At 47.3% G+C, this 27,303-nt stretch overlaps 1 long non-coding RNA gene across 1 annotated transcript; it reads left to right on the top strand.

Moving 5' to 3' along the window:
* The first annotated feature begins 2,318 nt into the window (after window positions 1-2,318).
* Window positions 2,319-23,061, top strand: LOC144110717 (uncharacterized). Its single transcript, XR_013309911.1, has 5 exons — window positions 2,319-2,525; window positions 7,045-7,072; window positions 18,021-18,133; window positions 22,776-22,796; window positions 22,884-23,061. It is a non-coding gene; the product is annotated as an uncharacterized LOC144110717 (long non-coding RNA).
* The last annotated feature ends 4,242 nt before the right edge of the window (window positions 23,062-27,303 follow it).

Here is a 27,303-nt window from a genome sequence, read left to right as displayed (position 1 = left end):
CCCGATTGTTCACTTGGCTGTAGTCACATGCACACCATTGCACAACATGCAACGGCGCTTATCGGTAAAAGAGTTTGTGTGCTGTGTACAAGTTGACAGGAAAAAATGAAGGAGAGTGTGAAGCAGGACCCCTTCAATTTTGCGTCTGGAAGCTACATGGAGCTCTAACATTGATTATGCAGTTGTTTTTTTTTTGTTAAAGAATGTTTTTTCAACCACGTGTCCCCTTCCTCAAGTTTCTCGTATTTTTAGTTCCTCCTCCTTTAATCCTTTAATGCCTAAATTATGAAAGAATAAGGAAATAATCACCTCCACATTATGCTATAGGTAGGGCGCCCACATTCAAAAACGAATGCTAGAATTTCGTTAGCGCCGCTAAAATAAATTAACAACAGTTAGCACTTGGTCCATTTCTGCAGCTAGTATGCGAATTGTGCGAAAGGCCAAATCAAAGTCCTCGAACCTACTCTAAGAGCCAGAGACAGTGCACAATTTTATATCCTGTTTTCCCCGCAACCTTTTTCAGAATATGAGAGACGGGGAATTTTTTCGGCAATGAAGAGGTGCACATTCGCGCCCCCTTTTTAATCACACAGATTGCTCAGAGTGACGCCAAACATTCTTACTGGAAAGCGCTGGCTGCTGAGAAAAAATCGTCATCAGAATTTGTATCCAAGTTCCCCGCATTAATAAATGCGTAGCGTGAAACCGGTGCGTCGTGAATTAGCGACACCGGGCAAATAAGAGTTAAATTTTATTTACACGCCAGTGTGTCGGAGCGAAACGCAAGCCTCGTTTTGAAGCACTGCATATGCCTGGAAGGTGTCCGAAAGTCCGATGGCCCCTGAACATGCGGACGCAATGTGGAGACAATTCTCTTTTTGTATTGTTGGTCCTCAACACCTTTTATTTTGCCCTTTGTTTAGCGGCACTGGCTTCCATCCCACTCCAGACACGCCAGGACTGCGAGTAACAGCGTGACACTGCGTCAACTAAAATAGGAAGCACTTTCCAGCGGCAAATAGACGGGGGCACGAAAGACGCGGAGGCTACAAATGGTGGACTTCAAATAAATTCTTCTTCAACGCACAGAAGTAGATGCGCCTTGTATGCGGGAAGGATTTCAACCAGAAGCAAGAGGCAAGATAGCGTGCATCAGTGAAACACGCAATTGATGGTACATAAGACGGATGATTAACGCAAGGCCACGCCTCTTAACTTTGTTCCAGAATGTCAACGTGTTTCTTGTCACAGGAATAACCCCTGTTATGAATAAAATGCTTCTTCAAAGATTTCTTGAAAGATTGTCAAACTTTTTGCCTGAATCTTTTGATAAAAAGTGATTGGTGAAAAGAACCTGCCTGTGGGCCAGTCGGTGAGGCATCATCAGCGCTTGTCCTGTTTCCTTTGTGTCTATGTCGCCCTTGTTTCCTTTGCGCTGCAGCTCTCCACTCTCCATGATTAGTGAAAACTTGCCGCACATCCACACCGGCGACAATGTTTGTTTAGATTTCTTGCCCCCCGCTATTGTCAGAACCGCCAATCGTGTCTATTTATAACTAAGCTGCTGCCATTAACAGCAATCAGGTCCTTCGTACAACTATCGTTATCCCTCCATGCGCAGTAACACCCTCCCACGATCTTACCCGTGCAGAGGATGTTGCGTATAAAATCCGCATAAAATCCGTATTAAGTGGGTCCCGCGTGACATCCTGAGCGCACAAAGCCGTGCAGATTCTGCGACCCGCTTTTCGACCCCAACCTCGTCGTTGCCTCGAGTCCTCAATCTGGATGACACCACCCTCCTTTTATCAAGAAAGGAACACCTCCGACGCCGCACACATGCTCTAATCCCTCCGTGTGCGGTAACCCTCCCCCGTTGTCTTACCCGTGCAGAGGAAGTTGCGCTTCGGAGGATCCGGGTGGAGGTTGCCCTAACTCCAGCCGTGACACGCAAGCGGCCGCAATTTCAAAATTTATATCCCCGCCCCGGGTGCCCAGTCTGCAAGATCAGAGATAGTGAGGCGGATATTCACAACCTGCTGTGGGTTTGCCCGGCGCTGAAGCCGACTAGAATTCGGCACCTGGCGGCAGTGGGTCTCTCACCGAACAATCCGGATTCATATATCGCTTGGACACAGGGACCACATCATCGTTCACTTCTTGATTTTATTAGCTCAGCCAACCTTTTTTTTATTTATTTGAGCATCCTCGTCATCCCTCATTTCATACCCTTTTATGCCCCGAGGCAATCATTGTCGCTTAAAAAAAAGCTCGTAAAAGAAGAAAGGAATGCCACTATGGCGATCGTAGCGCACCCAGTCGGTCGTCGCCGGAGTGCTGGCGCGCGTGCCCCTCGTTCCAGCCACGGAGGCCTGAGCTGCTGGGGCGCGAGCCAGCGTCGAGAACTGAGCCTGTGGTGCACCGAACGCTGCAGCGAGCAGTCATGATCACCTCGGAGATTGGCAGCGGCGCCGTCGGCTACTTCGACCGAGGACACCGGCCCGAGAGGGTGCCGGACATCGGTGAGTGGACGACCGGGCTGGGCTTGGCACCGCCGGACACCGACGGCAACTACTGTACGCGTCGTGCATGGGGCGGCAAAGAAACTACTAGACTGAGTGGGATCTAGTCATGATTTATTCATCCGTCGGACACGATGCGCGATTAGATAGGGCAAGAGCATTCAAACTGCTTGAGTATTTGTTACGGGTGTTCAACGCCTCAGCTGATTGCTGACATTTGTCCGGTAGCTCGCGCCACATACAGCGGGCCGTGCTCTTAGTTCGAGTGCCGTTGGTGGAACTGGTGCGCGCTGCGAATCGGCGTGAGTGGTGGTTTTCGTCTGCTACCTTTAGTCGTAATGCGAAGTCTAGTGCGATGGGCCAGAGTATACAGCACATTTGCTAAGTTACTGACCCGAGCATAAATGAACTAAACGGACCAACTCGACAGGCCGTCGCGGCAAAGTCGTTTCTCGCAGACTGCTTTACCCAGGTTGATCCACCCCACAGAAGTCGACCTTCTATGGACACTCTCCTCACCTTCACGCTTCCATCGACATTTCTCGGTAACTCCGTCGTCAGCAACATTTCTAGATAATTAAGAATCAAGCGGCGGATATTTCTTGTTGTTGCAATCCAACAGCCCTAACAGACGAATACCAAAGACAACGCTTCAGCGTTCATAGTTTCAAACTACTCTGCAGTCGTCGTATTTTAGAGCTGTTACCATGTCCTGTCTGCTTCAACGGCTACAGTATTAACTGATGAAGTCACTGATGAACTCAGCGCGCTGTCCAAGTTGCGCAACTAAGCGCTGAGAGGTGTAAGGTATTCAACACAGTTACACCTCTCAGCCTTGTTTTCGGTCTTACTTGTATGCACATGGGAGCAAAATTTGGCGCCAGCTGCCGAGTCGCGTCCTCAGTTCATGCTTATTCAACCATGTAAGCATACAAGTAACGCGTGTGAACGAGCGCGAAGCGCCGATGCCGGAGCGAGTAACGTTTCGCTTGTGTTCCTCATCGCAGCTATTGGATGCTTCGTGCATCTTAAACCGGTGAGGTGCACGACAGGAAGCTGCGACGCACTTACATGCTCTTACGTACGGGGCACGGCATCGACAGCTGTAGGATCGTTGAGCAGGCCTCGCAGAAATGATGCTATAAGGTGTGCGGCGTTTTTTGTTGAGGATGCTACTGAGATGCTAGGTATCGGAAGTCTCGGAAGAGAACAGCAGTTCACAATTGATAGCGAGGTGCTGGAAGTGGTAAGGGAATGCGTCTACTTATGGCACGTTGTGACCGCAGGTGCGGATCACGAGAGTGAAATAAGAGAAGAATAAGAATTGGGTGGAGCACATATGGCATTGTCTCTCAGATCATGAATGGCAGTTTAACCAATGTCCCTCAAAAGTTTGGTTTGGTTTAAATGGGTTTAACGTCCCAAAGCGACTCAGGCTATGAGAGACGCCGTAGTGAAGGGCTCCGGAAATTTCGACCACCTGGCGTTCTTTAACGTGCACTGACATCGCACAGTACACGGGCCTCTAGAAATTCGCCTCCATCGGAATTCGACCGCCGCGGCCGGAACCTCAAGAGAAAATTATTTCACAACTGTGTCTTACCGGCACTCACCTACGGGGTAGAAACGTGGAGGCTAACGAAAAGGGTTCAGCTTAAGGACAACGCAGCGAGCTACGGTAAGTAAAACGATAGGTGCAACATTCGGAGACCGGAAGTGGGCAGAGTAGGTGAGGGAACAAACGCGGGTTAATGACAGCCTAGTCGAAATCGAAGTGGAAGAAATGGGCTTGGGCAGGGCATGTAACGCGAAGGCAAGATAACCGCAGGGTAAGGACGTGGATTCCAAGAGAAGGCAAGCTCAACAGGGGGCGGCAGATGGTTAGGTGGGCGGAGGAGATTAAGAAGTTTGCGGGGGTGGTGGTCGCAGCTGGCACAGGACAGGGTTAATTGGAGAGATATAGGAGAGGCTTTTGTACTACAGTGGGCGTAGTCAGGCTGATGATGGTGATGATAGGTATAGGACTTTCCAAAATATTTGTGGGGCACGCCCAGCACGCATGTAAATGAAATAATACTGTACGTGTGTGAGCGTGAAATCTCTTTTCATGATAGTGCTTATGCGCCTATTTCATTTTAGCGACCAACACTTTGTGGTCGCTACACATTAATTATGAGTAGCTTCTTCGTGTATGCATGCCTAGCTGATATCTTGGCTGGACCACAGCGATGGCCTATATATATTAGCTTACACATCTACCACTTATGTGGGAGGTGCGGGGTCCAAACCCCAGTAGCGCCGCGAACTTACCGGTTTTCTAAAGGGTACGAGCTTTTCCACGGTCTGCTCTTGGCTCCTCTAGGTTGAAATGTCCGAGAAAATAGTCCCTTGACGACACTTAGTCCAGACCATAAAAACGCATTAGCCATGGCATAAGTCATATCTTGTCCATTAGCCGCGACCGATTGGTCAAGCTGCCCTGGCGTCTTCAAAACAAAACAAAATATCACTATTTCTTGGCAGCAAGCACTAAGGCTTCTTGGCAAACTCCTTCAAATGCGTCTAATCCTATATCAATCCTCGCTCCCGCTCGCTCTACCCGATGACGTCACTGATCACGCCAATTCATACCGCGCAACTGCTGCAGTAACGTCGCAGGGTATATGCGACAAGAATATTGTAGAAAATGTTGTTACCAGCGGTCTCTGAAAAAAAAAATCTTTACACGCTTCGCTCGTCCAATACGAACTACAAACAGGTCCTTCTTACTTTTTTCTTCCTAACACAAACGTAATTGGCTATGTGCAGTAAAGGAGAGAAGTTCGCGGGATTCTGGTTCACGGAAAAGGTTAAATTCACAGGGACACCTAATTCCATCATATGTACGCAATGCGATAGCATTAGCAGCTTTTGATGCCTTTACCGGATGACTTTGCCCCCCTCCCCCTTCCCCCAGCCTCCCCCTTCCTTTTAAAGCCGTCGTGGTTCTAATCGACGATTACGTCACCATTTCAAATGCTAGCCCGAAAAGACTTCGCATTCATTACCTCCTAGTCGCTTTAAGCCTTCCACTGCGGCACTACTTTCTCTCTTTCCTCTTTCACTCCCACCTTCCTCCCTTCCCACAGGGCGACTGAGGTGTCCAAGATTGAGTGAGACAGTTACTGCGCGGTTAATGTCTTCAAAAACATTTTTTTTTTCTCGGAAGGAACTTATCGCTTAAATGTGGCTTGTCAAGGTGTCGTCACTGCTCTGCGGCTTGCGCCTATATGCCTCAGCTTGACCACGCCCACTGCTTTAACCTATATCTCTTGCATTATGGAAGCCTTCTGCCAACACTGTTTGCTATCTGTTATTTATCGGCACAGAGTAAACATAATACAAATGAATCCATGGCGGTTAAGTCAACTTACGTTAAAAAAAAAAAGTTCATGCTCACTTTTATAACGATTCACCTCCGAAACTTCAGCTTATAACGGCAAAGTTTACGAAATACACAAGATTTGTTTTTTTTTTGTTTCAACAATGGTTTTGTTACGGTACAGTTGGCAGTAAAAGTTTACGGGATGCGGGTGTGTGGAAAAAAAAAACATTTCGGTGCAATCACGGATGGAAATCGTGTGAATTTTTTTTAAATGTGGCCGCCGCGGTGGCTCAGTGGTTATGGTGCTCGGCTGCTGACCCGAAAGATGCGAGTTCGATCCCGGCCGTGGTGGACGAATTTCGATGGAAGCGAAATTCTAGAGGCCCGTGTTCCGTGCGATGTCATTGCACGTTAAAGAACCCTAGGTGGTCGAAATTTCCGGAGCCCTTCACTACGGTGTCTCTCATGGCCTGAGTAGTTTTGGGTCGTTAAACCCCCATAAGTGTTTTAAATGCAAGGAAATTCGCATACTTCACCAGTTGGCATCAACATCAGGTGACCTCTGGGCCGCGGGGGAACGATACAATAAATTCGTGGTCGAGAACAGGCATCCTTCAAAAATTTTGTAGCGGCTGTTCATACGCCTTTATTGAAGATGTCGGCCACTAGGATTTTACAATAGCAAGGGCAAATAAAGAATTAACTCCATGCGCTATAAACAAAATTGAACTGACTGCTCTTCATTTGGTTGAACCATTTTCATGCTCACCAAAGCCTGCAGTCCCCGGATTACGGCGGCCAGCATCCACGAAATCGCTAGCACATTTGGCACTTCGCCACACAAGCTCTTGGGGGTGTGGAAGTTGTCATCGAATTCGCACTACCAAGCTGATCGGACCTCATTCGCAGCAAAAAACGGAGCCTAGCAAGAAAAACTTCATTGCATCGGTTAGAAAGAACGTTTTACTTAGTTAAACAAAGACATTATTTACGGGGCCTGGAAGCTTTCAAGAAAGATTACGTTTGTTTTAAGCATTATTCCGACCCGCACGTTTCTATATTACAACGAGGTTTAACTGTGTCTCTATGTTACCCTGTTCAGTGTCGTACCGAATGTATTAATGCTGAATCTTTTTCTTTTCCCCATCTTGGCAGCGGTCCTGAAAACTGTGCGGTCTCAACCGTAAGTGGAGTCTCCCAATCAATTTACGTTTGTGTGAAAGCAGTCGAACACGTCAACGTGATTTTATGCTACCTAGAACGCTTTTTTTTTATTTCAGCGCGCAGTGCTTTCAGCGCGGGCACGCTACACCCTGCATGGCCAACTTGCACATAGAAAAAAAAAATTAAGTGCTGCCGAGTTTTTTCATATGTGCTGGAAAAAGCAGCGTGACGAGATACTACGGAAAAGAACGAAACAAGTGAAATCCTGCTGCACTCGCAGCTGAAATTTTCTTGCGAAACAAGCTCTGGGCTATATGGTTTATGAGACTTCGTGAATTTTCGCCACATAAATAGAAAGAGCCTTTATGGCACTCAGCTACTGAGCCGAAAAATGAGCGTTTGATCCCGAATGCGACTGCGGTGGAGGCGAAACTCTACAGAGGCCCGTGCACTGCGCGATGTCATTTCACGGTAAAGAACCTCGGGTGGTCGAAATTATCCGGAGCCTTTCACTACGGCGTCCCTCATAGTCATTAAACCTCATAAAGCAAAGAACAAACAAGAAAGAACATTCGTTTTGACGTTTTCCACGCTTGTTAGTAAAAATACGGCAGGGGATGACAGCGTAGGCGTGTCTCTACGTGTCCAACATTCTTGGACAAAAATTTGATTACAAAAATTGATTACAGGCATAGAAATATTGAAAGTAATGATTCATCCTTCTGATAAGTAGCAAAATCTTTCTTTATAGTGTTTCCTTCGATCGCATCGAGCAGTTAAGATTGCCATAGAAAACCAACTAGGGGATGACATTGCGTAAGCGGGTCTCTACATGTTCAGCATTCTTGAAAAAAATTTTGAATATTGGTAGACTGTAAGCTACTGATATAGAAATATAGTGCACTATCAACAACGAATGAAACGCGAACAAGAAAACTGAGGTGGCAACACAAGAACCCTAACATATTAGTTCCTGGAGAGGATATACAACCGAGGTGTTTCTGAAGACGAGTCCTCGCACCTTCGGTGTTAAAATAACCTCAGCTAATAGTTATCTTCTCCTGGCTAAGAATTTCTTAATTTGTCTTCCTTGGTCAGTTGTAGTTTGGTTGGCGATTGGTTGGCACGCGGAAAATTAACAGCACGCGTCAGAACACCACCAAAAAAAAAAGAGCAGTGAAAAAACAGCACTCAGACAAAACACTAAAAACAGCTGGCTGAGGAAACAGCACTGAATCCGCACAGGTGAATGTCATATGACTATTTCTTTGCAATTTTTTACACCGTCCAGATTTACACACATATGAAAAGTGCAGGGTGCAGTAACATATGCCAGGTCTCGACAGGGCCCTCACACATCTTCACCACCTGATGGTGAAAATGTGCGAGGAATAGTGAAGAAAAGAGTGACTAAAACCAGCTTAATTCTGAGACACTCTGGCGTGCACCGCATCTAGTTGCATGTTTTGCGCTTTTTCTGTTGCTAAATTAAGCACACATCGCTAAGCCCTCAAGCTTAGAAAGGGTCCCGCAGAAAAGAAAGGCGCCCTAGGTACTAAGCACGTATTTTACGGTCGTGACTCGAGAACAAAAAAAAATCTATACATTAACGTCAGTAAGCGGTTATTGATGAGGTGTGCATGTGCTCTCATTGTGAAAGCAGCGGGCTTGCTAAGGCGGGAACTTTGTGCTTTTTTCGCTATATCATCCTAATGCTCAATCACACACTTGTTCCGTAGCGCTGCGCTGCTGTTTCGTCGTGCTTTTCGGTTACGACGCTGTGGCTGTAGTGCTGCGTTCTGCGCTGCCCTGACTCGCACTGTATTGTCGTGTGTCGCTTTGACGTGGAGACGCCGCTCTTAATACACCGCGGCCGGCATACGAGCGCTGGAAGCCAAACAGGGACCAAACTTCGGTACATGACCAGCATAGGCGTGCGAAGGTCTCTCCATAAGGGGGCGGTGGGCAAAGATTAATATATATAGCGCCCGATCGAGTCTTCTGAGTTGCAAGGAGCAATATGGTACAAAGTTTGCGCCCCCCTTCCAAGTGTCTATGGGAACCACTGCTCCTTCTCCCCTCCCCCTTCTGCGCACGCCTATTATGATGACCAGCTTAGACTTCCACCGCAATCGATTCTCCGAACTTCATCTACGCAAACGAAAACAACGTTAAGCGCAGAAAACTACTGCGTTGACTTTCTGCGTACAACCAAACAAAAACAGATAAAAATCTTGGTGCCTTTTTTACCATATTCTTAATGAAGAAAACGCCATAACATTTGGAAGTTGGCCAACCCCCATTTATTTTAAAGGAACTCCAAATTCTTGAAGTAGGCCCACCCCAGAAAATTTATTAGTGGGTGGAATAAGATTGATTTATGTGGATTAGGGGTGATTAGTAGGTGGATTAAGGTGAAAGAGTGGGTCGGGCTAGTATAATCCTATATGAAAATTCAACAGAAGGTATTCGAGAGAGAGAGAGAGAGACTTTATTTACACCGACATGGACCTCGGGGCAGGGGCTGAGCCAGAGGGAGGGCCTCCCCATTGCCGGCCCTACTGAGCAGTGACCGCAGAGAAGGTTTTGGAGTAAGCCTCTTCCGCCAGGCGTAGGACGACCTTTTGTACATCCGCATTCGGGCTGCGGATGTAGGACCCCCAGGCAACTTGATCAAGGGGATCGGTCTCTTTAGCTCCCGGAGTTTCGAGCCATTGCCAGATTAGATGATTTTGACTCAGAGGTACGTTGCAGAGATTCCAAGCCTCCGGGTCGCCTGTAAGCTCATTATGCAGAGAACCATAAGGGAAGAAGCGATTGGCCTGTTTTTTTCGCCAGGCCCTACATTCTGAGGATGTTCGGGACCTATCTGGTGGTGGATAGATCCTTCGGCATAATCTGGGAGTCCCAGAAAGCTCCTTGTAGGTGATGAGGGTGTGTCTGTCTCCTGATAGCGGGGTCTCTACGGCCGCTCGGGTGTATACATCTCGAGCGAGGCGATGGGCAGCCTCATTTCCTGGTAGACCCTCATGACCAGATGACTGAAACCTCCCCGTTTAGCGGCCATAGTAGCGGTAGATGGGAACCGCTCCCAGAAGGTAACTGGATCCGTTAATACACGTAACGCTTTAATAGCTGAAGGGGCTGCAATAGCGCTAGCATGTACAGGTACTAGAGCCAAAACTATTCTCTCAGACAATAGGCGGCTGTTAGGAACTTCGGCAAAGGCCTAGTTTCCAGGCAGGCGGCCAGTCTACTAGGAAATAGAAGGTATTCGAACATTCACCTACGGGGAAGAAACGTCGAGGCTAACGAAAAGGGTTCAACTTAAGTTAAGGACAACACAGCGAGCCGTGGAAAGAAAAATGACAGGTGCAACGTTAAGAGACCGAGACCGGAAGCGGGCAGAGTGGGTCAGGGAACAAACGCGGGTTAATGACATCCTAGTTGAAATCAAGAGAAAGAAATGGGCTTGGGCAGGGCATGTAATGCGAAGGCAAGATAACTGCTGGTATTTAAGGGTTAGGAAGTGGATTCCAAGGGAAGGCAAGCGTAGCAAAGGGCGGCAGAAAGTTAGGTGGGTGTATGAGATAAAGAATAAGATAAAGATTTAGACTTTCGAAAACGCTTAACCCTCGGCGCTTTGGCCCAACAAAGTTTGGCCATTTCAACGAGTTACGTGCACTGGAGAGGCTTTTTTGCCTTCAAGCTTCTCGAAAGCGCATGTATTTTGACGCGATGTAGCCAAACTTTGCTTCGCCACAGAGACGAGGGTAACCGCGTGTCGGCCAGAAATTTCGGTGTCGGCGTTGTCGGCATTGTGAGCGAAAAATCACAATCATGACTCTAGAAGGTACTCTCCAGAGAGTAACCTAGGAGGCAGGTGGGCCACCTAGGTCACGTGATTTTGTTGGTTGTCATCACAACCTGCCCACCTCCTCTTCGGAGGAGGCGGAGGAAGCGGCCCTCACTTTTGCTGTAACCACCCTCCTGTATTACCACCATAGTCACCGATTCAAAATCAGCCATCCACAATTTCGGCGCACCCTGTCCCTTCTCCTAAACACCCTCCAACCCACTTCATAACGAGGCTGACAACCAGGTGTCTCACGCTCGCACCGGAGGTAGCACTCTCCGGGTGCCGGTCATGGAGTCCGCGTTCAACCATGCTGCCCCGCTCAGTGCACGGGACCGCCCCCTCTCCTTTCATGACATATGTGGCCATTATATCGCCTCGGTCGCCTTGTATACCCCCCTGCCCACCACAAAACCTCTCGAATCGCGACGTTCTGAGGCGTCATCTTCAGACTCTAACTTTTCCCACTCCCTCCTTCCGCCACCTCTTCCACCTGCAGCCATCTGCCCCCTCTTCGGCTTATAATCTCTTCTCAGCCAAAGCCAACCTCGACCGCATCCTGTGGGGCTGAGTTCGTCATCCCCAACCACAATCCCTCAATATTCATTCTAAGAAGCATTGAGCGTATAGCCCTTCGCAGCTCTGCTCCTGATCTCCAGGACAAGATCGTGGCTCAAAGGGAAGGAGGGGCCTATCCAACATAGGAGTACCCTTCCTTCTCCTTCCTTTTGGGATAAATAATGTTGTTACTCACTCACAACCAAAACGCTCTCGCATTAGAAATGGGAAAACACGCTAAGCACTGTTTCATATGCTGTAATTGTGCCTCTCTTGCAAAAGACATCGCTAAGCTTCCGCGTTCGCTCGCTGACCAGCTGGAATGTTGTTCGTGTCGGACAATGGGTGGGCGCCGTTGAGAACGAGCACACACTGTGCGGTGATTCTTAAAAGCGCCTCTCATGACCACACAATGTGTTGTTGCGACTGTGTGGTCACGTTACCCCACCGTGTCGCCCCTTAATCACGCTGGCCAAGCCCGGGGGGGGGGGGGGGGGCACTAAGGTGCGGCACTAAGTTTTCATTTCATCCACAGGGAAGAGAGTCAGGCGGGCATGGTGCAGCAGAGGTGAAAAGCCTCGAATGTTTGTTTTTACATGCGACAGAAAGAAAGAAGAGAACAGGAGGTTAGTTTCTCACCAACCAGCCCACGGTCGAGCGTTAATCACCGTAACAGCTCTTTCTGTGGAACGCATGGATTTGTTAGTAAGACAGCTCAATCTGTGGTTTCGATGGAGGCGAAATGCAAAAAGGCCCGCGTACTGCGCAATATCGGTGAAGGTGGTCAAGATATATCCGAAGCCCTTCACTGTGGCTCCTCTTTCGCTCTTTCTTCTTGCACTCCTTCTCTCCTACCTTCCCTTGTGGCGCGGTAGAAATGCTCACAGAGAAGCGAGACAGGTACCGCCCCTCCCCTTACCTCAAAAACCTTTTTTTTAACTCGACAGCGTTAAAGGCCTTGTTCTCCAGAAAATCCAGTGTCGGCGTTCTCAGCGTCGTCGTCGTGAACTAAAAATCACGAGCATAACCCTGGCAGGTGGTACCCAGAGAGCAACCTAGGAGGCAGGTGGGCCACCTTGGTCACATTACCTTGCGGCATCACCACAACCTGCCCACTGGGTAATGAGCAAACTGACCACCGTGGCAGGTGGCAGTTAAATTAATGATTGGTCACTCGGGTCATACAAGGCCCATCACTGGGAGCACCTTCCGTCGCAGGGCAGGGGCGCATCGTTTAACCGCTGCATCACTGAGCCAGGAGGGGTATGAGGACTGTCTGGAGAATGACCTTCTGCATATTTGGGAATTAACCCAATTAACCCGCCGCGGTGGCTCAGTGGTTAGAGCGCTCGGCTACTGATCCGGATTTCTCGGGTTCGAACCCGACCGCAGCGGCTGTGTTTTTATAGAGGCAAAACGCTAAGGCGCCCGTGTGCTGTGCGATGTCAGTGCACGTTAAAGATCCCCAGGTGGACGAAATTATTCCGGAGCCCTCCACTACGGCACCTCTTTGTTCCTTTCTTCTTTCACTCCCTCCTTTATACCTTCCCTTACGGCGCGGTTCAGGTGTCCAACGATATATGAGACAGATACTGCGCCATTTCCTTTCCCCCAAAACCAATTATTATTATAACCCAATATGGTATCGTATCAATCGTTAAGGCGGAGCTTAAGTGTACCCTGCAATTTTTTTTTCTTGGGCGGCCACCGGACAAATCCTATCTATCCACGATCGAGGTAGTCAACGACAAGGCGCGACGGAATAGAATTATTTCGCTTCGAGAGGAATCCGAGTCAACGAATTCATATTCGATTGAAATAAGTAAATTGAAGGGAACATGTTTGACTCGAAGTAAGTGTTTTATTAGCGATTGCATTTTGAAGCCAAGAAAATTGACAGCTTTAACTTCTGGAGTTAAAAAAAAACATGTTTAAGGAACGCTCGAAACGAGCACCAGGGCAAATGGTCCTTCTTCATCTCCTTGGGGAGCTGAATGTTCCTTAAACTGTGACCTCGATACAGGGAATCAAGAATTAAGGGCAACAGGGTTGAGTGCGCCAGAATCTTCCCTTTTTGGGACAACAAAAGCATCGTTTGACAACAAGGGTCGCTCGGGTGAAAAGACACGCGTGGCGAGTGCGCTTGCAAGAAAAATTTATAGTCTCGACGAATTCTCCCATGTTAGAGAAATGGAGACGAGGTTATGACCCACACCATGGCGTTTCCTTCATTTCGCTGGCGCTGCCCAGCTTCCAAGTACATTAAAGAAAATATTCGGCACTCACAAATAGCCATCGCTACTTTTTTTGAAGCGTGATTCCAACGTCTGAGGCGGTATTCGCATGCGACAGCGCGATGACGTTAGCCTGAAGCAATAATCTCGCCAGCCAATCGTCGAAAGCGCTAGCGTGACGTAAGCGTTGTGAATCTCTGACCACATGACCGGAACACCGCAACACAAGTTCATTACACAGAATAGCAGATAACTCTTTTTCGTTTTTGTTTCGAAGTTTCATGTAACCTCTGGCAACACCCCAGCAAAACGGCGGAACCTTATTCTGAGTTACGGCAGGCGAATGGGCGGTGGGAGAGTGAGGAGTTGTTCCCCCGTATTAGCGTCCTCTTAACGATGACTGATGACGAAGACTCCTGCTATGCTGCTGGCCCACGCAGTGCCAAAACAAAGGCCGTAATGAGGCAGCACCTCCCGGGTTTCTAATTTGCTCGGCTCGTGTGCCGCATTTCGTACCGGACACAAAACGCTAACAAGGCTTCGAATTAGGCATGGGTGTGTTTTGTGCCATGCTGCTTTGTGCCCGCGGTTGCGTCGCAGTTACTCGATGTTTGCTTAGTTAAATGCCGAGATGACAAACGTTGTACGGCCCGCATGTTCGGGGTGGAATGTATCGCAAAGGCTTATTAAGGGTACCGGTGTTGGAAGGACACTAAAGCACCCGCGGGCTCGAGCGTCCGGGGATAAACAGTGGGAGGAAGGCGAGCGAAAACGTGTTGAAAATTCTCTTTGATGAACTTCAAAAACCAGAGCACTCTGCCTTATTTTGTCAAAGTTTGCATTTTCTTTTTCTCTGGAAGAAAAAAAAAGATTGTACTTCCCAAACGCGATTGCTTTTGTACTGACTTTCGAATATTATTTGCTATGCCTGCAACCACGACTGGCTAAAAACCAGCTGCTTAAAAATATCATCCAGTTTGTCGGAGATTATATGCGCTATGTATACGTACCTTTGTCACTTGCAGCTTTGCACCGCCAAATTTATTTCCAGGTTGAGGGGGTCAGCTTGTTTACAATTTTTTAGCTTCGTTCTTCTTCTGTTCCAGCATGGTCACGTGACATGACAAGGAGGACTTGGAAATAGTTCGTGCTGAGATTCAGCCGCGCGGACACTAGCGTACGGGCAAAGAAGGAACGAATAACACTTACCGCAGACTTCGTTGTTGAAGGCTCGTTGGTGAAAGTCGGTGCTTTCTCAGTAAAAAATCTTGGTTGTAAACTTCCAGGCGCTTAGGTTTTTAATCGTCAACATCTTGGTTCCCAAAACGCTGTTTTTTACTTTCAACAACTTGGATTCCTAAATTTCAGTGCTTGCACTGTTTGTATAATTTCTTGGTACCGCGTTCATGTCTTTGCGCAGTTTAATCTCGACAGGACATGCTTGTAAATTTTTTTGTTACTTGCTTTAATTAGCAGAGAGCGCAACTGCAATCTACGCTTCAAACGATGTGCATGTATACATTCCTATCATGCAGAAATACGCAGATCAAAATATCAACTTAAGAATGGTGCAACACTCGGGCCACCCTTCCTGATTTTTAGAGCTCTTGTGCTTTAAGCTGACTGCTTCTTAACACGTTGGGCTCATTTCCAAAAAGCAATCATCCGCGATCATTTGCGCATCACAAAGTTTTACAGGAATAAGTGCATTTTCGGATATATTTGCGGGATGAACTGGCTCGTTACCACCCTCTAGCTCATTTCCGTAATGTGCTCTTCGGGGCAAGTGACGACAGATGCATAAACGGTCGAAGAAAGTTGAGTTTTCTGATACAGTGACCTTCTCGTAGGGTGTTCGGTCGTCCCCTAATGACCTCGGCTGTCTGCAATACAATACAATACAATACAATACAATACAATACAATACAATACAATACAATGTTTATTCAACATATCAGGGATGTTTGCAGCACGGGCAAAAAAGCAAGAAGAAGGCTTGACTAAGGCCCGTACCCCAATACATGGCAAGCAGTGTGCAGCTACATGCTGCAGTGGTTAAAAATAAAGATTTAAAAAAATGGGCCTTCCCGCTCTCCCCACTGCTGTACTAACGTATTGTCGCTTCAAGGAGCGTCACGTGCTGAGCTTAATCTATGGGCTGTCGTACTGTGCAACCCTCCTGCTGCATTTTCCGCAGTAACACTTAAATGGTGGTGCCATGTGTAAAGCTTGTGCTTGTTCTAAGCGGCGGCCGCGGGTTCGAACCCCGGACCAGGACGCGTTTTTCTTTATCTGCGAAGTTTCTGACGAAGCCGTGTAGCTTTCCTTTGTACCCGTATGACTGCGCTTGGGTGGATGCCAACTAGTGATTACTCCCTTATTACAAGCAAGAATAAGAAAAGGTCACGTGAGCGCGACAATTATCTGTTGCGTTTTCGGCAAAAAATAGCAAAACGGTTGACTTGCACGCGCTATAATTGCTGCGGGTGATCTGCCCGGTGCTCTTAATGGAGGCCATGGAGGGACAAATAAGTATGCGTTGTGTGGGAAATAAGCGACCCCACTGGAAATAGTTGTAAGCTGCAATAGCCTCATACATCCTTCGTCATACAAATTGTATGATATTGAATTACATTTGTATGACAGATGTATGATTTTGTAAAAATCAATGACATTTGAGTCGATAATTGTATGAGATTTGTATCACGAACCGTATGAGGTTATTGCATCATACAGCTTTTTTCACTACGTCGGCGCAAAAATGTGGCACGGAGACCTTCGCACATACCCATAACATGCGCTTTTTAAATCCTACTCAAGGTGGCTTGTCATAGTTCATTGATCTGACTGCCACGCAGTATTAACTTTCGATTACGTTACAAAATCGCCCTAACGTCCCCTTATCTGGAGGTTCGAACACCACTTGAGCTAAGCTAAAATTACTGTGAAGAGTACTATCCAAATCTGGTAACTTTATTTGGTTTATAGGGGTTTAGCGTCTCAAAGCGACTCATACTATGAGGGACGCCGCAGCGGAAGGCTGCGGATAATTTCGACTGCCTGTGGTTCTTTCACGTGCGGTGACATGGCAGTGTACACGGGTCTTCACTTCACTTCACTTTATTACCTTATGCGACCGTCGTGGCCGGGATCGAACCCGCGTATTTCGGGTCAGCAGCCGATCGAGCGCCATAACCACTGGTCCACTGCGGCGGCCCCCTGGTAACTTCGAGCTCAACTGCATGGTTATGTTGGCTTTTACGCGTAGTCGTGATCGTTTCGGCGTAACGGAGCTGCGAATTCGCTCAGTGCTGCTCAGTTCCAGTGCGCAGCGAAATACAAATTTCCCGGTTCATGAGCGCACGGTCATACTCTACAGTGCCCAGACCAAGCAGTGTAGAGTGTGAAGCGAATTGAAGGTGATCACTTCAGGCCTAACCTACTCATATTAAACTGCTCTGACAGTGTTTATTTCCTCAAGAATGCTAGACTAGAATTATGTCTAGAATAAATCGCATTTTGATATTGCCTTATTCTAACGCAAAGACATGTCATGTGCTAGCATGTTGTTGTTAGTGGCTATTTATTAACAAAATAACAATGGGAGGAAAAGATGTTGCTAGCCGCGGCATCTGCCATCGAAACCTGAAGCACCTGAGCTGCGACTAGCGGGAATAAAAGGACAGGGAGAGGGAAAGAAAGGGAGAAGCGATAGTAAGAAAGGATAAGTGTAGGGGGTAATATACACTATGTACAAATAATAATAATAATTGGTTTTGGGGGGGAAAGGAAATGGCGCAGTATCTGTCTCATATATCGTTGGACACCTGAACCGCGCCGTAAGGGAAGGGATAAAGGAGGGAGTGAAAGAAGAAAGGAAGAATAGGTGCCGTAGTGGAGGGCTCCGGCATAATTTCGACCACCTGGGGATCTTTAACGTGCACTGACATCGCACAGCACACGGGCGCCTTAGCGTTTTTCCTCCATAAAAACGCAGCCGCCGCGGTCGGGTTCGAGCCCGGGAACTCCGGATCAGTAGTCGAGCGCCCTAACCACTGAGCCACCGCGGTGGGTTATGTACAAATACAGAATATGGAAATGATTGAGGGATGCTGCGCCGCGCATGATAGGAGTGCTAGCATGCCCAGCTATTATGTTTTGAAGCAATGCTTCCTTAGGTAATTGTCCTGTCGTTTAACATATTATCCTTCGATCATAATCTGAATTATGACTTTCGGCCATGAAACTCAATCTGAACTGTTTTTCTTCTCCCTCCTTTTCTCCCTTTTCTGTCTTTCTCTGTTCGCTTGCGGGCGCAGCTGCGAGGTTCCCATCATCCCGGACGCCGTGGTGTACTTCGGAAGCGGCGCGGCGGTGGTGGTCGTCTTTCTCGGCCTCTGCGTCATGGCCTACATGCTCATCTTCACCGAGAGTGCGTATCCTTGCTTAAGCGCCTTCATAAGTATCACGTAGGGTGCACTTGCCCGCTAAAGAAAAACACAACAGGAAATTTTGTTGTCAGAACAGCCTTCCTGTAGTATTTTTGTCCGTAGATTTATAGTAGCAACAAAAATTTTATTATTGACAAAAAGGATTTCCTGTGGAATTACACTGTCCCTTCTCGCAGTGACAGTACTACAGAGGAAAAGAATTACAGGATTGCACTGAGGTCTGCTTACGAGCAGAAATGCGAAAGCCTTTCCCTGTCTACTTTGTCCCTCCATTTTTCATTTTTTTCTGCCATTTTGTTTCTTATTGCTTCCTTTTATTTGTTTATTTTATTTTTATTTTTATAATTTGATATTTTTATATTTCTAGTTTTTATTTGCTTGCTCGTGTATTTCATTACAGATATGTTTCTTAAGAACTGTTGCTTAATGAAATGTTGCTTTTTGTTTTATTTACCATACAACTTATGATTGACAGTTCGAGCGGACAACTTCCGTCTGCAACTGCCGTCCCCGCCACTCATGAGCCAAGAAAGGCTTACGACTTAATATGTCGTTACGACATAACGAGAAACAATTTTGTCGTGTTTTCTCAAGAGCCTTGCGTCTCAAATAACAATCCGAGATCTCCACACTGGCCACCAGATCTATGGTTGTTATTTGGGACGTCGCCACTTTGTTCTCGGTGATGTCGTGTCCTCGTATTCTTAATGAAATTTGTCCCCAGCAACAACTGAATCGATTTCACGTTACAGCAACGAATGCCTAAATCTTTACGGCATAGCAGGATACCAGGACAACGTTAAGAGGTTGGGAACGCAGTATCAGCAAAAAAAATTTTTTTACGCAGTCTTTCTAAACAGCCTTGAATAGATATACGTATGAAACCTAATTCTGAGCGCGCAGATAACACACCGCAGCATTTAATCTCAGGGAACGTGTCCTGGATACAAGGAAATTGAATGTATTAAACGAAAAAGAAGCGTTTCATGAAGTTATGGTGGCAGGTGTACATGTGGTGTACAATAGCCTTCTCCTTTTTCAAGAGTGTCGAAAGAGACAAGACACAAGGGTCGAGGAGGGCGCGGTAGAATAAAGCACCGGAAACTTTTAGCCCGGAACAGCACTTACGCAGAGCCAAGTTCCTCGGTAAAGCTAGACCTATTCTGACTCAGTTTACCGCATACAGCCATTACCGCAAACTGGGACACCGTAAACCATTGACACCTGTACAAGATCGATGTTTTAGGCACACGCTGTGCATTAATCCATCGATTCACTGAGGTGCCTTAGTGGTGGGGTAACAACTTGTTTGCCTGGTAGCGACAACCGCATTTCAATGGGAGCAACATGCACAAGAATGGGAAGGCTAGAGGAAGTATGTCAAACTGCAGTCTTCGCTATGGGGTTCTTCACAACTCCCTTATCGTAGTATTCTTACCTAGCTAACGATGGCAGCGACATAATTCCTTACCATATCCGGATCGAACACTCTAGACAGAAAGGAGTAAAATGTACTCCCTTCTATCACACTCCTTTTTATAAAAGGGAGTGCCCTAGACGACATCTTACCCCCTTTTTTACTCCCGTACAGGCGTATTCGTGTTGAGTGAACCTGTAGTAGCCAGTGTGCAACGCTCCTCTTTAAAGAGGCACTAAGGACTACATGTAGCTTTTGTGCTTAGTATCAGTCCATTGTATGGATACGTTTAAGTTCGGTCGGCAGCAAAATTGAGACGCATTTATTCCTAATAAAATTTGAATTGTAAATGTAACTTTCTTTTCCCCACCTCGAGATTTTAAAGTGATGACTTAAAGACCTAAAAGGACTCCATAATCACTGTTTAAGAGAATGACATTGCAGCTTAGCTACAAATTTCCACATTTAAAAAGAAAATCGCTCCTCTCGTCGTCGGAGCTTTCGTGCCAAAACTGCTGGTGGCTGATATGCCTATATGACATATTTGCGTGGAACGATGAAAACAAGTCCATCCAGTTCATGTTCTCAGTAAATGTTGATTCTCTGATTCTTTCTTGCTAGGTTGACGTTTTTCCGGCAGCGAAATACTTATTTATCGGCGAGGAAATTGGATTTAAAAATCTTTCCAGTCGATTCTAATTCGTCCTTACCGAAAAGGACTGGTTGCCACCGTTTTGAAGCGAATGGCGCTATAGCGTAGCCTCTGGGATCCGCGATGAAATCGGTGTCGACGCATATATCTTAGTTCCAAAATCGGCCGGTGGCGGCGACAGTTGCATTTAATTGTTTTTTGTCTTTTTCTCGCGTATAAAAGCTCCATCCTCGGTGACAGTGGTCTCCTTGTGATTAGAACGCGGTACCCAGTCGATACCGGGCAACTTATATTAGACATCTTTAGCATACCGTGCACCGTGTTACCGTTACCCGAGTACCGGGATCCCGTTCACGACAGGTGAGCACGCCATGATTGGTCCCGATGCGCCAGGCGTGCGTGTAGCTGCCGGGTACCTGGCGCCATCTGGCGCCATCGAGGCGACCTGCGCATGCGCCTTGGAGGTGGGCGGGCTCCCGGTGCTCCGGTAACGGTAACACGGTACACGGTATGCTAATGATGTCTGTTTATTCTCACCGTCCCTCTAGCCCCTTCTAGCTTATAAAAGCTTCGATTTCACTGACAACACACTGTAAACACGAATACGCTTATATGGGAGTATAGAGGAAGGAGAAAAGAGAGTAAGCTGTGCTCTAGCGCTCTTTATTTCATGAAAGGGAATGCGCTAGAGGAGAGCTTACTCTCTTTTTTAATTCATTATTTTTAGAGTGTATACGCTGTTCGTCATTAAAACGCGGTAATCCATCGATGCGGTTCAACTTAATCCTCACATTAGCGGAAGTCGTTCGGACACTATCCTGAAATTTTAGTGAGACAACCACATGAAGCCGTTCAGTATTTCATTGCAGTGAATTAGTACTAGCAGTTTTCACTCTCGTCGTTTTGAACATAGCATATGCAGCATTGACTGCTTAGCGTCCTCCTGAGCCCCACCTCCGTATCGAAGCTGCATTTTGTTCTGCTGGCAGGCGGCAATGATCCCGAGGGCTCTTCTAATCCAAGCTGTACTTTTATTTAAAAAAAAAGACATAAAACGAGTAAAGCTTGCAGTTACGCTGAGAAGGCTTTTAACTCTCCCTCTCCCGTCGCTATATTGACGTATTTGAGTGTTTTCTTTTAGTTTTCGGTATAATTGGCTATAATTAACTAATCACTCTACACACATCAAACTTGGCGGGGGGGGGGGGGGTTACATTTTGTCCCCTCTATCTGATGCTACCATTCATTTTCTGCTGTCCTGATTAGCTGCCGCGTTATTCATGGAAGGCGGCGTCACACCGGCCGCGCGAGTATGAGCCATTAAAGGCTTTCGCCTTTAAAAAAAAATGCCAGGGCTTACCATTGCTGGGTTAAGGCGCAGAACTTAACGAGGGCTGTTTTCGCTGGTGCCGCTGCTGTTGGTATTGCTTTCCTTCGGACAACACGAAAGGCAATTCCGTGACCGTTGTGTCAACTGTCTGCTCATTATCACCCTGCAGAACTATTCTCCCACTAAACGTGACGTCACGCATGTGTCACGTGACGCATCACGTGACTAAACCGGATGGAGCGACCTAGGAACAGCTCTCGCTTTAAAACTCGATTAGAGCTCGTCGAGGAAGGCTGTTTCTGTTCACGTTTAGTTATATTAGCACTGGTTACTGGTTTCCAGCGAGAGAATAACCCGCCTCTTGCACCACGAACCCCTTGCGTAGTGTTCGTGCACTCTAAACACGGATAGGCCTATACGGCAGTGAAAAGGGAGTAAGCTGTCGTCTAGAGCACTCTATTTTATGAAAGAGAGTCCGCTAGAAGACAGCTTACTCTCTTCATACTCTTCTGTTTAGGGTGTATCTGAGCAGTAGTCAACCCCCCTTTTTGGAGCAAAAGTGAACCCCGTTACTTTATGCCGTCTGCAATGCCTCATTCCACTTGACTGCAGCAAAACCCCGATACTAAGTAAACGTGAAAGCCGAGATCGAGAACAGGACCTTCTAACAGCGTTCGACGAACTCCCTAATACATCTGAGCAGCATGTCGCCAAGATTTTCTGAGCGTCTTCGCCTCTGGGGTCTCTTACGCGACAAGGCAAAAACGAGCTTCCCGGCGCATGTGCCCTCAGGTGCACGGGCATAAGAACTCGCCTTGAAACGAAGTGCATTTGCTACGAGCCCAGCAAATAGACTTCGTTTCAACGCAAACTTCATTTCGGTGCAAACTGCGTTTCACAGTGAACTGCATTTGAGCGTTTCAGCGCGAACTGTACATAGCAGTGCAGTTGGCTAGGGAAATTTTGCGCTGAAACGTTGAGCAGCAGTTCGCGTTTTACTATGGACGTAGTCAAAATGCAGTTCCTTTCAGCGTAGTTTGTGAGGTAGATGGTGGATGCATTGGTAGACACGATTGCAAGCTAAGTGGACAGTCTACAACGCAATGCATTTGTGCGTGCTGTTATTCAAATGCAGATTGGGAAAAGTAATGATTACACATAGCAGTTGTTGAAATGCCTGAGCGTCATGGTGCTCAACATTGATTTTCTTTTTTCCCCTCGCAGGTCGCAGCCACGACATGGATGGTAAGCGCGCAAGTGACATTTCTTCTTTGACCGCTGATACGTGTTGCCTTGCTCTACTGCGTTTAACTGTTCATGCCTTCATTTCAGAGCTGTACGGCTTCATGTGACGGGCACCGGTCGACAGGAACGCAGCATTCGAGGACTGCCGTGCCGGGATCATCCGAAGCTGCGCACTGCCATCGACAGAGCTGGCGGGCTCTCATCAACTCCTCGAAATGAAAAGTTTCATTTCGAAATGAAAACATGCGAGGCCTATCAATCGCTGCATTCGTTGTAGACACATTTGCGTCACTTCAAAAAAAGAAAAAGGAGCGGACACACAAGCTCCGCCTTAAGGGTATGACGGAGTAGCCTAATGGTTTGGCTTTATTGGGTTTAAAGTCCCAAAGCGATACAAGCTATGAGGGACGCCGTAGTTTAGGGCTCCAGAAATTTTGACCACAGTCTCGCAAGAGAACAGCAGTTTGCAATTGGTAGCGATGTGCTGGAAGTGTTCAGGGAATACGTCTACTTAGGGCAGGTAGTGACCGCTTATCCGGATCATGAGAGGAAAGCAATTTGAAGTTTAAGAATGTGGTGCAGCGCAATATGGCAGGTTCTCTCATATTATGAATGGCAGTTCGCCAATATCCCTCAAGAGAAAAGTGTACAGCAGCTGTACATTACCGGTACTCACCTACGGGGCAGAAACATGGAGGCCAACGAAAAGGGTTCAACTTAAGGACAACGCAGCGAGCTATGGAAAGAAAAATAATTGGCGCAACGGACGGGGGTAAAGAAAATGATGGGCGATTTTTGATTTCACATTTAAATACTTCGGTTAGGCATTTGATATTTTTGTGCAATACGCCGGCAAATTTTACACTGGATAATTTTTATATTGAGCCCCAAGAGTGCTATTGGGGTGATTCTTAATGTTAAGAGACAGGAAGAGGGCAGAGTGGGTGAAGACACAAAAATCGATTGATGACATCCTCTGCAGAAGCCCGTTTCTTCCTTATAGTCGAAAACAAGCGGAAGAAATGGGCTTGGGCAAGACATGTAAGGCGAAGGCAAGGTAGCCGCTGGTCCTTAAGGGTAACGGAGTCAACACTGTGACAGTGGCGTGTGAAGTGTGTTCATATATAGCTTGCGCAGAAGTCACTGCGCGCACCCTGTTGAGACCAGGCGGAAAGTAAAAATTAACTGCACTAGAGCAGAAGCTTGGGCAAGCTGCTGCAAATTCATTACACTGAAAACCAGCGCAAGTTCGACGAAACACAGATTGAACACGTTTATGATGTACGCTGTTAACGGCCGTTTCCTTCAATACATTCAGCTTCCGCTTCAACAGCACGTATGGCTCTGTGTTTAGTCCAGTTCGCGCTGTTTTTCATCATTATAAACAACTAAGAAGCCTTCGCGTCTATCTAACCAGCTTAGCGACACCTACACAGACTCTGTGTCCAGTGCGCCATCTAGCTGATACGGCGGAGTTGTACGTGTATGCATGCTGAGGGTAATGCGATTTTGCGGCAACGAACAGAGCCTTCATAAACGAGTGTTTACGCAGTCACGGACAAGCTAGCCTGAAATGATAGACTTGTGGCCGGATACTACCGGTAGCTACACGTGCAGCTACGAGAACGTGAACCTTGAACTATGTAAACACCAGCACAACAGCACTGGATGTATCTCCTCTGCTCGCCCAACACTGACTATAATGGTACAGGCTTGCTAGTCTGCACTATGAAGCCAGAGTGCCTTTGGGATTTCATATGTTGGCGTAACTGTAGGGCGGCCCCGGTAGTTTATGGCCATCGCTAAAAGTCGCTGCAGGTTAGCCTGTTCACGTCCGTACGTGCACGCGAATAAGATGAGCGGAACGCTATACTTTCTATACAGATTGTTGTTGTTGTTGCCTCAAATACGATGGCACATACCCACGGTGAGGGATTGGCCAGGGTTTGGTGCAGGTCCAAACAGGAAAAAAATCTTTCAGGTTTATCTCAAGCGGCTCCTAAATTGAGAGGACTCTGAGAGAAAAAGAAAATCGCGAATTTTGAGAGAGCTTGAGGAAATCTGAATGAGAATCAAGGAAACAAAGCGGTGCGAGTAGAATAACTAAATTTTAAGAATTAATCAGAAAGAAAATAACTTTGAGAGGAAAGTAAAGGCATCGAGAAGTTAACACAAATATCTCCCGGTTTCAATCGTATGCTAGTGAAGAAGCTGACACACCTGCCTAATGGCATGCCCTTTGACAGCACAGTTGGACAGTTAGATTGTTGCAGTTAGCGCGTTCGTCTTCCCCTCTCTAACCGTGTAATTTTGAAGCTCTGAGCTCTGGCCCTCAAGACCGTTAATTGGCTCAACATGAGCAAAAACCGTTACTGTTTACTCAAGGCGCAATTCGTCGATGCTTACGCGTGGTGCGCGCTCAAAACAACGATTATCACCTTGTATCAGCGTGCGGTATTCGGAGCCATAAATTTCCGGGTGCCTAAGGAATTTGTGCTACGCGAACTCTTAATGGAAACTCTTTTGTTGTGAGCGCTTTCACCTTAAACGTCGTACTGGTAATGAATTACTCAGTTGCTTAAAGTGGCTGCGGTTACATACATGCCAGCGCTACGCCAAGGAGGTTTAATTAGGGCCGTTGCTTTTTTCCCATCGACACTAAGCAAAGTAATAGCGTAAAATGGGTCGCAGCGTCTTCCGCGATTCATTGCAGCGATGCTGGACGAACCATCCGCATGTTTCAGCATCTGCCGTAAGAACCTTTGAGATAAAGGCTTCCCGCAGCAACTAAGCTTAAAAGAAAATGTTTCCATCAGAAATAGAGTTCTCTGTTCCATCATCATCATCATCATCATCACCAGCATGAGAACGCAGTCTAGAGGGCAGAGACCTCTCCCAGGTTGCTCCTTGCGAGCAACCTCTCGTGGCCAATCATTAATTGAACTGCCCCGGTGGCCAGTTTGTTCACAGTCCGGCGAGCAGGTTGTGATGGCATCCCAAGGGTTAGGTGACCAAGGTGGCCCAACTGCCACCTAGGGGAGCCACTTAGGAAGAGGCTTCGGAGAAACAAACATCGGCGAAATCTGAGATTAGGGGTTTTAGTGCTAGGGCACTAAACATTTTCAGGCGATTTACAGGCGGTGGAGTCTGCGATAGGAGTGTTATTACGGTTGTGTCGAGCAGCCGAGTATTATTCAGCGGCAAGCTTTGCAAAACTCATGCAGCTGGCGGCCTGGTCACCGCGCCCTCCTATCCGCATACCCCTCTCCGCGCATTTTCTGCTATTCTTTCCCGCCTCAAAATTATTTCCTCCTCTCCACCTTCTCTAAGGCTGTGTACAAACGCTGACGCCAGCGTTCTGTGAAATGACGCCACTACTGTTATCCCAGTAAATCACTTATCGAACTCAGGGATACCTCCAGTTCGTTGTGCACGGGGAGACAACGTTACAGTTGCTAAATTGACAGCGCGATTACCACCCTGTATTGCGAATTTCCGCGACAGCTGTTTAGGGGTGCATACACCGTGGAAACAATTCACAACACGCGCGGCAGCTCGAAGTACTCTTGTCGACGCAGATGTTTCGTGAGTTTCTATGCAGTGTTTTGGCGGACACGTTGCATTCTTTCACGTTCCTAGTTGCCAGGGGCAACTAGGGTGACAAGAACTGAGCCGTCCCACAAAATCACCGTCACCCAGATTTTGCCCGCACTGCAACTAGGCGAGCCGCCGGATTCTACGCTTTGAATAATAATAATAATAATTGGTTTTTGGGGAAATGAAATGCCGCAGTATCTGTCTCATATATCGTTGGACACCTGAACCGCGCCGTAAGGGAAGGGATAAAGGAGGGAGTGAAAGAAGAAAGGAAGAAGAGGTGCCCTTTTCTGTTCACGAGGAAAAATTCACCGGTGTTGCGCTCCCACGTGCTTTTCCTTTTTGTTAACTGCGTTCAGGTGAATAGCCACCCGATTCTTGGCCGATCCCCCAGTGTGGATATGTGCCATCTTTTGATAGGCTAACAACAACAACAACAACAATTTCGACCACCTGGCGATCTTTAACGTGCACTGACATCGCACAGCACACGGGTGCCTTAGCGTTTTTCCTCCATAAAAACGCAGCCGCCGTGGTCGGGTTCGAACCCGGGAACTCCGGATCAGTAGTCGAGCGCCCTAACAACTGAGCCACCGCGGCGGGCCTCTGCGCTTTGTAGGTTGTCATTTCGATCGACTGCGTCGCTGATGCTCAGCAGTACACTAACCTAGTGTTCTTGCGTGGACGAGCGTTGTTACTTTATCGCGGCAGCATTAACGTCCCCGTTCTGCAGAAAATCCGGCGTATTGGCGTCGGCGGTGTGAGTGAAAAATCCCCGGAGAACCAACCTAGGTAGGCCATCTACGTCACGTGACCTTGTGGCGCCATTACAACCTGCCCACCTGATTGTGAGCAAATTGACCACCATGGTAGATGGCAGTTAAATTAATAATTGGTGGCTCGGGAAGAG

This window comes from Amblyomma americanum, chromosome 11 (assembly GCF_052857255.1).
Source record: "Amblyomma americanum isolate KBUSLIRL-KWMA chromosome 11, ASM5285725v1, whole genome shotgun sequence".
NCBI classification, from domain to species: domain Eukaryota; kingdom Metazoa; phylum Arthropoda; class Arachnida; order Ixodida; family Ixodidae; genus Amblyomma; species Amblyomma americanum.
The sequence above is the reverse complement of the archived record's forward strand: the minus strand, read 5'-3'. Positions and strand labels throughout refer to the sequence as shown.